Source organism: Alosa alosa, chromosome 9, assembly GCF_017589495.1.
Source record: "Alosa alosa isolate M-15738 ecotype Scorff River chromosome 9, AALO_Geno_1.1, whole genome shotgun sequence".
NCBI lineage: Eukaryota > Metazoa > Chordata > Actinopteri > Clupeiformes > Clupeidae > Alosa > Alosa alosa.
The window spans coordinates 5,694,242-5,706,173 of NC_063197.1; positions in this window are offsets into that span (position 1 = coordinate 5,694,242).

The following is an 11,932-nucleotide window of genomic DNA, read 5'->3' on the forward strand; positions in this document are numbered from 1 at the left end:
CACACACCACCCCCTCCTTGCTCTGCTCTACCTCAGGGCCCAAAAAACACCACCGCAATCTGAGCATGATGTTAGCAGCTCCGAAACAAACGCTGGAACAGCACAGTTGCTGACTAGAGTAACACTTTGCACTCCATCCTACTGTACACATTGCAGTATGTAGCCTTAACCTTCTCAAGTAGCTCTATCTCATATCACCCCCCCACTTTCCCCCTCTCTCCCACTTCATTTAGCAGGATCTTTCTCCCTTCAGTCTCTCCTGTCTCTCTTTCGCTCCCTTGTGTCTACTTCTTTCTCAGCCCTCACTCTGTCTCTATCTCCCTTTCTCTCACTCTCATTCTCTCTCACTAGTTTCTCCTGTCTCTCTCTTTTGGCTCGGGGCCAGGATAGATAACAAGCCAGTGTGGTGAAGAGCAGAGCAGAGCGCTGCACCCAGCTGTTTTCACAGCCCACCCCTGATGAAAGGCCCATTTGAGGCGGCTCTCCTCGACAAGCACTCTCGGTTGCTCACCTTAAACCAATAATGAGTTGAGATTTTTTGCACAGAGCCAAAGCCACTGAAATTGCCATCTCAAGCCTAGCTAAGACACAGATCTGTGTTGGGGCCCCTCCTCTAATGCACCTGTAAAATGCTTTGGCCTGAGACCACATCACACACGGTGACACATGCCCATCAGTCATCAGCCAGTCATGCAGGCTTGTTTGCCTTTCAGACGCTCTGAATAATTTCCAGTACCAGCACTGACAAATCAGCGACAGTCAGACCACCATGGTAGTCCGCAAAGTCTCTTGAAAGGGTTTCTGGTGTGTGCGTGCGTGAGTTTGTTATAGTAAGGTACGTTTCATCTGGGGATGGTAGGTTAACGGATTCATGAATGGATAAAACAAAAAGGCGCGTCATGTTTTCGTTTCACATTTTACTGTTAACTGAGATCTGTGTACAGGAGGACACAGGTGAACACTGAATCATTTGGAATCCCCAGAGGGTTATTTGAGTCGTTTGAAGCTCCTACACGTGTGTTTTCCTTGGGCTCTGACTGGGTGCTGGCGGCTGGCTGGCGTGCAGCGCAGCAGGAGAGGCCTCTGCAGGACCCTCATTAGCGGGTGTGTTTTGAAGCCAGACGTATCTGACTGAAGCCAGCCTGCCCCGGCTCCTGCTCCTGCCTGCTTGTGCTCACCTGGGAAAAAAAAAAAAAAAAAAAAAAATGTGATCACACACAGATCAAAATCTCTCACTTCACCCCTATCACACACACGCTCCAACCATCTTCTCCTGTCTTCCTCCAGATGGAGCAGCCACCAGCCTCCTTTTCCAAACAACCTGAATCAAAGCAGGGGACGAGAGGAAGGGGGCACACGCTGATCCTCAGACTGCACTGGGGGCAGCCGCCCCTCCGCAACAATGGAAGGTAAATATTTTTGTCTGGCAGAGGGAGTGTTGATGTGGTACAGGAAACACGCAAGTGTATTTGGATTGGAGAACCTATTCACAGTGGGGAAAAAGATTTTGGATGGTTTAATGTAGAAACTTATCATCTAATTCTCTAACTCTTTGCTAGGATGATTGATTCATTAGGCTTAATGTAACCAAATAAGTTTTAGATTTATAATTCCACATCCATGTTTAAAAAACAAATCAAATCATTTGTACATGCTGTAAATATGGATGTTTTTTTAATTTAAATGCAAAGATAATAAGACATATTTACTTAGATATTATCAATCTGGATCTACATTAGCAAGAACTGATAAAGAAAAATCGAGAGAACCATTCAGAAAGGAAGCATCTCCACATGCACTTCTGTTGGTGACCAGTGGATGGCACTGTGTACCTGTCAAAAGCACTGACCAGCGTGCCATGGGTTACACCATGTAGCTCTCAACTTAACTGTTAAATCATGCCTTCTGTCCTTGTGTGATTTGAAGTTTCTGTCCAACTTAGTTTGCCATAAAATGTAACTGAGATCTCAGTGAAGCTAGAAAATGCATTATATGTGTTGCCCGTGTATTTCTTTGGATAAATGGTTAATATTTTTTTGTTTAATAGAGGGAGTTGATACAGACACTACTTCTACTGTGAGGTAAAACATTTTTTTGTTCAGGGGAGTCAAAGATATCGCTTGCGGGCTAGATATGACCTACCAGATAGGAAAATTAAAAAATGAAAATGTAGATATTCACGTCCAGTTGTCATCGATAGTAAGCAATATCTCTATGATATGATACATTAATTAAACCTAGCACTTCAAAGCATCCTCAGGAAGGAAGAGGCAGAAAAGTCAAAATATAGTTTGCTGCACCAACAATCACATTATGTTGGCATAGCCATATACCCTCTATGCTGGTGACAAAGAGACAGACTGATGTGGAAGGTAGGCTATTTCAAGAAAAGAAAAGAGCAGTATATGACAGTAGTAAATGATAAGGCTATATGCCTTGTTTGCTCATAAGTGGGTGTTGTATATCATCAAACAACAATCTGATACCCATGCAGAAAATTGATAATGACCATGAGAATGGCCATGACAATGACCATGACAATGACATCCCCCACGAGGTCTCATTTCAACTAATCCAGCCCACTGCCTAATATGAGTCTGACGCCTCTTATGTAGTTGATAATGCAGATAGTGTTTCATGATTTGAGATGTCTCAGCGTTCCCCTTTAACACCCTGATAACTCTGATATTTTGACCTTTCATGGAGTGGGTTAGTGCACAAAACTTTAAATATCATATTGAGTAAAATATCAGGTCTTTTTTCTTTTCTTTTACTCCTTTTATTTCTTTGTCACATCCAACCATTATGTGCATCATATTCAGTGAAATACCAGGTCTTTTAAAAGTCCTTGTCATTGACCTCAGCAATGTAGGCCTACTTATTCCATTCTAATATTTCTTTTTAAAAAATACTGTTAGAGTATAATTTCTGGAAAGCATGATTCAATAAGATTGTCTTTGAAATTATTCAAACATTCACTACTACTGTGCATTTAAGTGTGGATAGTAATTAAGGTTCTGGTTTGATTTTTAATTTGTTAACTACTAGAGCCTGTGCTACTGTAATGTTATGTGTAATCTTGAAACTCAAGCTCCCTACAAGTCTGGCAGCCAATCCAATTGCAAATCAGGCCTGGGTTTAGGGCAAAGCATAGTACTAAGACTGCCCCGGTTGAGGCCGTAAATGACCTACTCCCAGCTACCGACACAGGCCATGCCAGCATCCTTATCCTCTCCCATCTTACAGCTGCCTTCGATACTATCTGTCAAAGCTACTTCTTCTCGTCTGGTAAAATGACTTGGCATCACTGGCACACCACTTTCCATATTTAAATCTTAAATCGGCCCTCTCACTCTCTACCACCCTCAGGCCTGGTTGACTGTCTGCTGTCCTAGCTGGATGACACAGAACCTTCTTAAACTCAACCAAAACAAGACAGAGGCCATTCTTATTCCTACCCTTGATATCCTGCAAAAACTGGCACATATACAGTTGCCCATTCTTCACCATCACCTCTGCTGAAAACCTAGGTGTCATAGTCAACTCTACCCTCACCTTTGACTCACACATCAAAAACATCAGCAAGACAGCTTTCTTTCACCTTAAATATATTTCCAAACTCCATCCCTCTCTCACCTCATATGCAGCTGAGATACTCATTCGTGCATTTATCACCTCGAGGTTAGATTACTGTAACACCTTGCTCTTTGGACTTTCAACAAATGCCCAGCTGTGCTCAGCTTTGGGAGCATATCACCCCTATCCAGGGATGGGCAGTATTCATGATACATGCATTTAAAATATGTATTTTCAAATTCAAACTAGTATTTTGTCATTTTTATTTTATTGGGTTGTATTAAAATACAACCCAATAAAATACAACTAGGTGTTTATTTATGTAGTTAATATATATAACTGTTAATATATATAACTGTTACTATTTATGTAGTTACACCATAACATGTTACTATTTATGTAGTAACACCATTCAGTGGTTACATTTAGTGGTTTAAATTAAACAACTAAAATCCTTCCTGATCAACAGCGTTCCACAGTGCCATATCAAGCAACATGGGCATGCATTGACAATGGCAGAGACTTGTCTTCATTTGTACCACATTACAAGTTCAGTTGTGACTTTTTGAGTGCATCTCTGGTACAGTATTTAGGCTATAAGATGTAACAGGCAGGTCAGCATAGTTTGTCTGTTGACTGTAGATTTATGGCATGTCTCGTAGTCAGGTAAAAGCTGTTCCTCTCAAACATAGTCCACTTAATCAACAGAGTCAGTGTACTGATGCTCCTTTTAGAGAGTATTTTTAGTATTTTCAAAATGCAAAAATACAAATACATTTTATTTTGATACATAGTGTGGCTACTTGTTTTGTAGTTTATTTTGATACACTTAAAATTAGGGTATTTGATATTTTATTTTAAAATACATTTTGATGTATTTTTGCCCATCCTCCAGTGACTACACTGGCTCCCAGTTCAATACCACATCCAATACAAAATCATTCTGCTCATACACAAATCTGCCCATAATCAGGCCCCTTCCGATCTTTCAAATCTCCTAAACACGCCGTCCGGCAACCTATGCTTTACAGATGCCCATCTACTATACATCCCCCCTTCTCGGCTTTAATCCATAGGTGACAGGACGTTCAGCGTGTCTGGCCCTAAACTCTGGAATACCCTGCTACTAGCACTGTGCAAATGCACAATACCTTCAAAAACATGCTGAAAATACATCTCTTTAGAATGGCTTTCCCCCCTGCATCTTAACTGGTTCCCACTGCCTCATATCTGCATTTAGTCCTGTTATCTTTTATTTCACTCCTTTTATTTCTTTGTCACCTCCAACCATTATGTGCGGCCACTCCTTATGTAGTGGTCTTCTAGTGCATTTATTATCATGTATGTTTTGTCTCTGTGTATATCTGCTCTCTTGAGTGTACAGTTCCCTCTGTGTGTATCTCTGTTCTTATGGAGTATACAATGTCTCTGGATTTTGTACAATATCCTTGAGTATCTTAAAAGGCTCTTATGAATAAAGTTAATTATTATTATCATTATTATTATTATTATTATTTATATTTTCATTGACATGGCATAAATAGACAAGTTACTGTAACTATAGGGAAGAGATTACATGTTCAGTTAAAGTGACTTGTCTGTTTCCCCACTGAAATCTTGGCTACAGAGTTGCTGTGGCTGTTCCCACTGCTCTGGCCACGTCTCAGACTGCACGTTCATTCAGATGTCTTATCCGGCTCGCCAAGCACTGGACTTTCACTTATCTTTTACATGCACACACTCATCCATACACACTCTTACACACACTCTTTCCCCATATTCTTTCATTTCCACTCACACACACACACACATACTGTATACACATGCACACACAGACATCAGCTCCCCCACATGAGAGCAGTCCTAATGTATCTGTAAGCTCAGGTCTTTCCCATGGTGTTGGGGAGTTAGTGGTGCTTTTCTGGGCAGGGCTGAGATCAGAGGTAACATACAGGTGTACTGTAACAATCGGGCGTGTGGATTGATGTGGCCTACAGAAGGGGCTTGTGGTTTGGGAACCTGCGTGACTACGGGAGCGGACACAGGAAAGGCGGGCCGGCGAGGCAGCTGTGTGTATGGAAATTCTTTTCTTGTTTGTTTGCTTTGCGACAGCGAGAGGACTAACGCGCTCTTTAAGGAGTCTAATCCCTCTCGAGCGTAAGCGGAAATTCTGATAGTTTCAACAGAAAGAAAGCCCCGTAACAAAGTCTTTCGCTTCGGTGTAACTCAATTAAATCAGGGGATGACGGAAGGTTTGTTGTGTTCTTCCCTGTAAGGCTTAGATCCAAGGAAGGACACCTTTTGAAAAAAAAAAACAACTTTGTATTGAACTTGTTACCTTCATCTCAGGTAAATATTAGCCCCCGTAGCCTTCAGAGGCTTTCACATAATACATATCCGTTGTGTCAACAAGTGGTCTGAGATAGTCAAACTTTGCTTCCCTCCTGTTTTTTTTAAATATTTTTTATTTGTGTGTGTGTGTGTGGGGGCGGGGGGCGTTGTTGGGTAGAAACAACAAAAAGGGCGCAGGGATTTCGGCTTGTCAGATTCATCAATCAATTCTGTAGTGGTTATTTTGTGTGTGTGTGTGTGTGTGTGTGTCTCCTGCCCTTGCCCCCTGTTTGTAAGATTTTCTCTTTTGGAGGCCTCTCTTGTCTTTGGCCCAGACTTAGTGCTTTTAGCATCAGTCTGGCTGTTGTGTGGCAAGCTGACAGGCTCAGCACAAGAGTGTCGGAAAAAAAAACCCCGAGCGCATGAATAGGCTCCCAGCTGGAGAGGGGTGCATGTGGTAATGACAAAGCGGAGTGGGGTGGTGGTGGTGGGGGTGGGGGTGCTGAAACAAAAGGTCCCGTACATGTGAGAAATCTGAAACGTCAGGAAAAGGATGGGACACAAACAAGCCCAGTTAAAACAAGGTGGATTAGAACTCGACTCCATTTACCTGGCCCAGATCAACTGTGGCGACCAGATTGATCACAACCCCAGAGATTTGTTCTATCAAGACATCATGAAATGTCTTGAACAAGATGAAAGGACTAATGATAATAATTGAAAGTGTTAGCTGTATATTCACAGTAATTGGCAAAATGACCAGTGGATGAACATTTTCATTAATTGTCTTAAACCAGAAATAAATATTAGAATAAATGATAATATACATTCTTGGATATTTAGATGAGTTGCTGAAGCCCCCCCCCCCCACCCCTTATACATAGCCTACTGTATAATATGCCTTTGGTTTCATTGTGATTGTCTTTCGATTCATCTCACTCTGTTAGTGCGCTAAGATCTGTATGAAATAAATAATGTAGTGGCTAAGTGAGTGGAGTAAAACAGTGTAACAGTGTAAGGCTAACGACATTATGGGCCAGCGATGGGAGAGCACAGCCTTTAGCCGTTATCTGTGGCATTCATCTTCTTCAATGAGCTGTCAGCAGTACACACACACACACACACACACACACACACACACACACACACACACACACACACACCCACCCTTGGCCAAAATATCTGCACTCGCACCGGGCTGGGCTTGGCCTAAACTCAAGGTTCATCTCTTTATGTTCCAGGCCAGGGCCCATGAAGCGTGACCCCCAGGGAGGCCTCCGCATTAATCATGAGCTGGAGGGAGGGCCCCAGACAAGCCTGGGACATTCCTGCAACGGCCAGCCACTGGGCAGGTGAGGCAGCCAGGCCGCAGAGAGAAGGTACGGCCCCTGAGGGGGTTGCTAAGGGGCCCGCGCTTGCCCATGGAGAGCGCACCCACCGCACTCCTGACAGGCTAAATAGGATGAGTAATTAGATATTATAATTAAAGATTAATGGCGTCAAATTGATCGTGATCGTCCAGTCGTGTCCGGGCAGTCAGCGCAGTGGCATGGCCTCATCCTGAGTCCCTCTCTCTCTCTTGTACGGGCTGTTGCGTGGTCATTCTCCCTGGATGGTCGCTTGCGCTGGGTTTGCATTGTAAATATGAGTGTGCATATGTCTGGCTGGGCATATAGACCCAAACCAACGCACTATTGTTCCCAGAGGACTTGGAGGCTTTCCAGTATGTAAAACCTAGCAACAGGATTCGCCTCAGTCCTTGAAGAGCCCAGAGGGATGGTGCTGGCACTGAAACCAAGGACATATGGGTCCTTGTTTGGTTTCTTTTGAGGGCATTTTTCCAACCGTAAACAAAGCACATGTTTACTGTAAGAATGTTGAGGAGCTGATTGCAGAAATGACAAGGTTTTTCCGTTTTTTTTTTATGTCTGTTTTTTTCTTTTAATCTTTTCTTATCTGTTGTTAAAGAAAGCAATTTGATCTAAAACATAATAAAGCTTGCACCTTCAGTAAGATCATGTGGAAACAAACAAAGGGTGATCAGATGTGTGCTTGTTGAACAAAATAGAATTGTACATATGCTGCTCAACTACAATGCCATGAATTTGCCATGGAGCAATTAATGAATGAGGCTAAGCAGAAAGATACGTAGACAAACTAATTGAAGTCCTTGCCGTATTGTATTTTTCCCTGTAAATAACAGTTTGTCTGATATTGTTGTTGACACCAACACTGTGCTCTGCTGTTGTTTTTGCCTCCAGAGAAGAGAATGTAAATCCCAACTTTTCTAGGTGGACCGATGAGCACTTGGAATGGCCTCAAATTGTGTTGCGCCACATTCTTTGTTAATTGATGATGACATACGCAATTACTAACGATGGCTGTCTAACTGGAGCTGACACGCGCTTTTTTGTGGACACCTCCACTAGGAAATTAGGGTTTGGTGACCTCAGCGACCCCTCTGGAGGACTTCCACACTAGAGGGCTACCAAACATGGAGCCTCAAAAACATGGCACCATGTATGCATGGTGGTCTTAATGAGCGGTTCCTGTCAGGCTAGCCATTTTGTGTAGTCGTGGTAGATTCATCTTAGCCTTTCTCATCCTCCTCTCAGTCTGCTTCTACAGAATAGAACACATGATGTTTTAGTGAGACTTCATGCTTCGCTGTTGTAAACCAGATGAACTGACTGTTTTTATTCTGTGTGGTTTATTCAGTTGAGGCTTTGTATAGTTCTGTATATTTCTCTTACAATAGCCATTACCTTGAGATCCTGCCTACAAAAAATCGAAGAGTCGGAAAACAGTTAATGTAAGATTTGAAGACACAGTTTGAAAAATGCAACCGTACAAATATCTGGTCTGGTTGAAAAATGTTTTGGTTCCTTAAATTTGAACAAATTTAAGTGTTAATCTACAATTCACTTTCAGTGAAGAGTGATATTTTGTCATTCATTCGCAGAACACTGAGTTCATAGAACATCAGTTTTGTGTCCTCAGCTGAATCCTGAAAAAAAATAGATGGGATTGAATTTTGTTGCTCATAAAAATCCTCTCTAAAGAAACCCCAGTATGGTATTAAGTTTGCGTAATGGCTTGTCAAACAATTCCACAGAGTGATTAGAAAATGTACATGGTTAAATTAGCTTGAATAAATTGCTCTATTCATGTCTCACTACTCTGAAATGGAAGTAGTCACAAATCTTAATATTTTTGCCATGTTATAATAGGCTGTAAAATATTTTGATTGTAATCATTATAATCATTACACTTAATTCTAAGCATATTTGAATTATGGACATCAGTAACTTCTTGATGAAGCTCTGAGCATTTCCTAGTATATATCTCCACAGGGCCAAGCTTGTGTTGTATGTCAAGGCTGATTTTTCTACAGGAAATTAATTTACTTAATTCACAGTCTTGGACTCCATCATTGCCCTTTGTTGTGGCCCTCCTATCTGACTCTGGGGGGGTTCATGCTGACGCAGGTTTTGCTGATGAGCACATGAACAGACATCTAATGGGCCAATGAAAGCCCTTGATAGCCCTTTGTACATTTTTACTTGAGAGTACATGAAAACCATTTTAGATGTGCATCTTATTGATCTTTTTTGTCCATTTAATCTGACTCTTAATTTGTGTGCTGTGGCCAAGCATCCTGTATGTAACTACCCAACCTCTGGACACGAGAAGGCTAAATGGAATAGGCTTTCTCTTGGTTAAACCAGAGTTCCACTCTTTGAAGCCCTTGGTGAGGGTACAGGTAGATTATGTGGCCTCAAAGGGAGACCGTGGTGGGATGAGCTTTGACACACGCTGCAGCCCTTTGGTGGACAGAGCATGCAAGTCTGACTTGTTGTAAATGTTTTATGGATTTTAATGGGCTGTCGGATCTGATGAACAAGATGCAGGTGCATTTGAGACAGACTGTCTTGATTGCCATATTGGAGTGTGTGTGTGTGTGTGTGTGTGTGTGTTATGCAGTAACATTTCTGAGTCTCTTAGTACTAGATTGTGTGTCTGAGTGAGAAATGCCTTTATTTGTCTGTGGGTGCCCGTGTACATGTGTTTGTCTATGTGTCTGTGTATATGCTGGTGTCTGTGTACGTGTGTGTGTGTGTGTGTGTGCTTGCATGTGCATGTGTGTTTTGAAATGCTGCCTCGCCCCGGAGCGTAGCCAGGCGAGAGATGAAAGAGCGAGTGGGTGCACACACCCTTCCTCAGCACGCCCTCTCTGGCTTTCAGAGACGCCGAGCGGCGCGCTCAACGTTTGCTCACCTGGACCGCCAGTCAGATCAGCTGCATTAGTAAACAAAGGGCGGCTTTGCCCCGCACACCCGTGTGCAACAGCTGTGTGTAGCCACACTGAGCAGCAGCTGCCGCTCGCTCAGGCTGGAAAAGCCGAAGACACGGTTTGCTCAGCCCTGGAGCCATGGCAGAGCAAGCCCTAGTGACAGCCAGCTTATATAACAGAATAACCTCAAGACTGCACTCATGTCATGCCTGTTGTGTTGTGTATTAGGATGTGTAGAGAGTGAGAGTGTTTAAATTATCACAAAGAAATTTGACTCTTGCGATTATTGCTTTAGCAATTTTAAGTGCAATGTAGTATACGTACAAAGTATGTTTGTTTATTGTTTGTGTTACCTTGACACACATCTGATGGACATATTTGTGTTGTGTTGTGCTGTTCTCCCAGCAACATCGGCAAAGAACTTGAACATACATATGTATCCTGAGTGCTCTGTCTAAATGGAAATTCAGAGAAAGAAGCTGTTGCTTGTTGCCTGACCATGCTGTCAACAGAGTTCAGATGGAGTACGAGGAGAGGCAGTGAGTGGGGAAGGGAATGGGGGGGGATGATGCTGTCAGGGGGATGGGGGTGTTGTTGCTGCTGAGAGGTTGAAATTATATTTGTTTTCCTGACAGAGACCCACTAGTCAGTAGGAGCTTGTACAAACACGGCTTACTGATATCAGAACTCAACATGGTCATTTTGGAACGAGCTGACACACACACACACACACACACACACACACACACACACATCCACAGCATGAAATCCTCCCTCAGGCTCCCACTCGAGATTCATTATGAGGAAAGGTGGGGAGGCGTAGATCAGCCATACATGTCACTTTACACACCAGCTTGTAAAAGTGCACAAAGGGGGGGAAGACATAAAACAACACCCTGGAGATCCAGCATTATCCGACAGCACTACAAGGGGAGAATGTCTCGGGCAATATCCGTGACGAGGTGTACAGACAGACAGCCTCTTGAGTGGCAGAACTCCGATGTCGGTTAAGTCTCGTAAGATTTACTGCCTGAGCGGAGTCAGTGTCAGGCTCTTCTGGGTGGTCAGGACTGGTGGGGAGTGGGGGGAAGGGCATGTTTCTACACCTCATTACCCATGGTGCCGTGCACCTTGTGAATAGGTTTGGAGTGTTTTGATGATTTCGATGATGGAGATTGACAGGCAGTGCTGTTTGTCAGAGTTTATCAGCTGCTCTGTGGAGAGGAGATGATTGCAACTTGAGAGTGTATGACTCTGTTTCCTCGCTGTCTCAAAATACAACCATCTCATGAAGACAGCCTACTTTATCCCTTAAACATCCGCAGTTTGCTATATAGTTGTATTTTGCTTCGATAGGGCCAAACACCTGATACTTGAATAATGGCAATATAGCCAGGGTCTTGTAATTGCCGCCGCTAGACATCCAGATAACGCTGATAAATTACTCTGCTAATTGAAATAATAGTATTTGCCAAAGCTTGTAATTAGCCACAAACAATTGACCATGTGTGATTGAAGTGCCTTGATAGCCATTAAACTGCACTAATCAGCCGCACATAGATTAGGCCGTGGCGAGCGTCTTCAAGCGCAGACGAATTACCCCCCTGTCACCACTGTAGACATCGTGCGCCCCTTTAGCCTTCTACAGTTGATTCCCTCCGTGTTAACGTGTGAAGAGGCTCCTCATGTTAGCACATGACAACTGTTTCTGTTATTTTTTTTCTTCTCCAT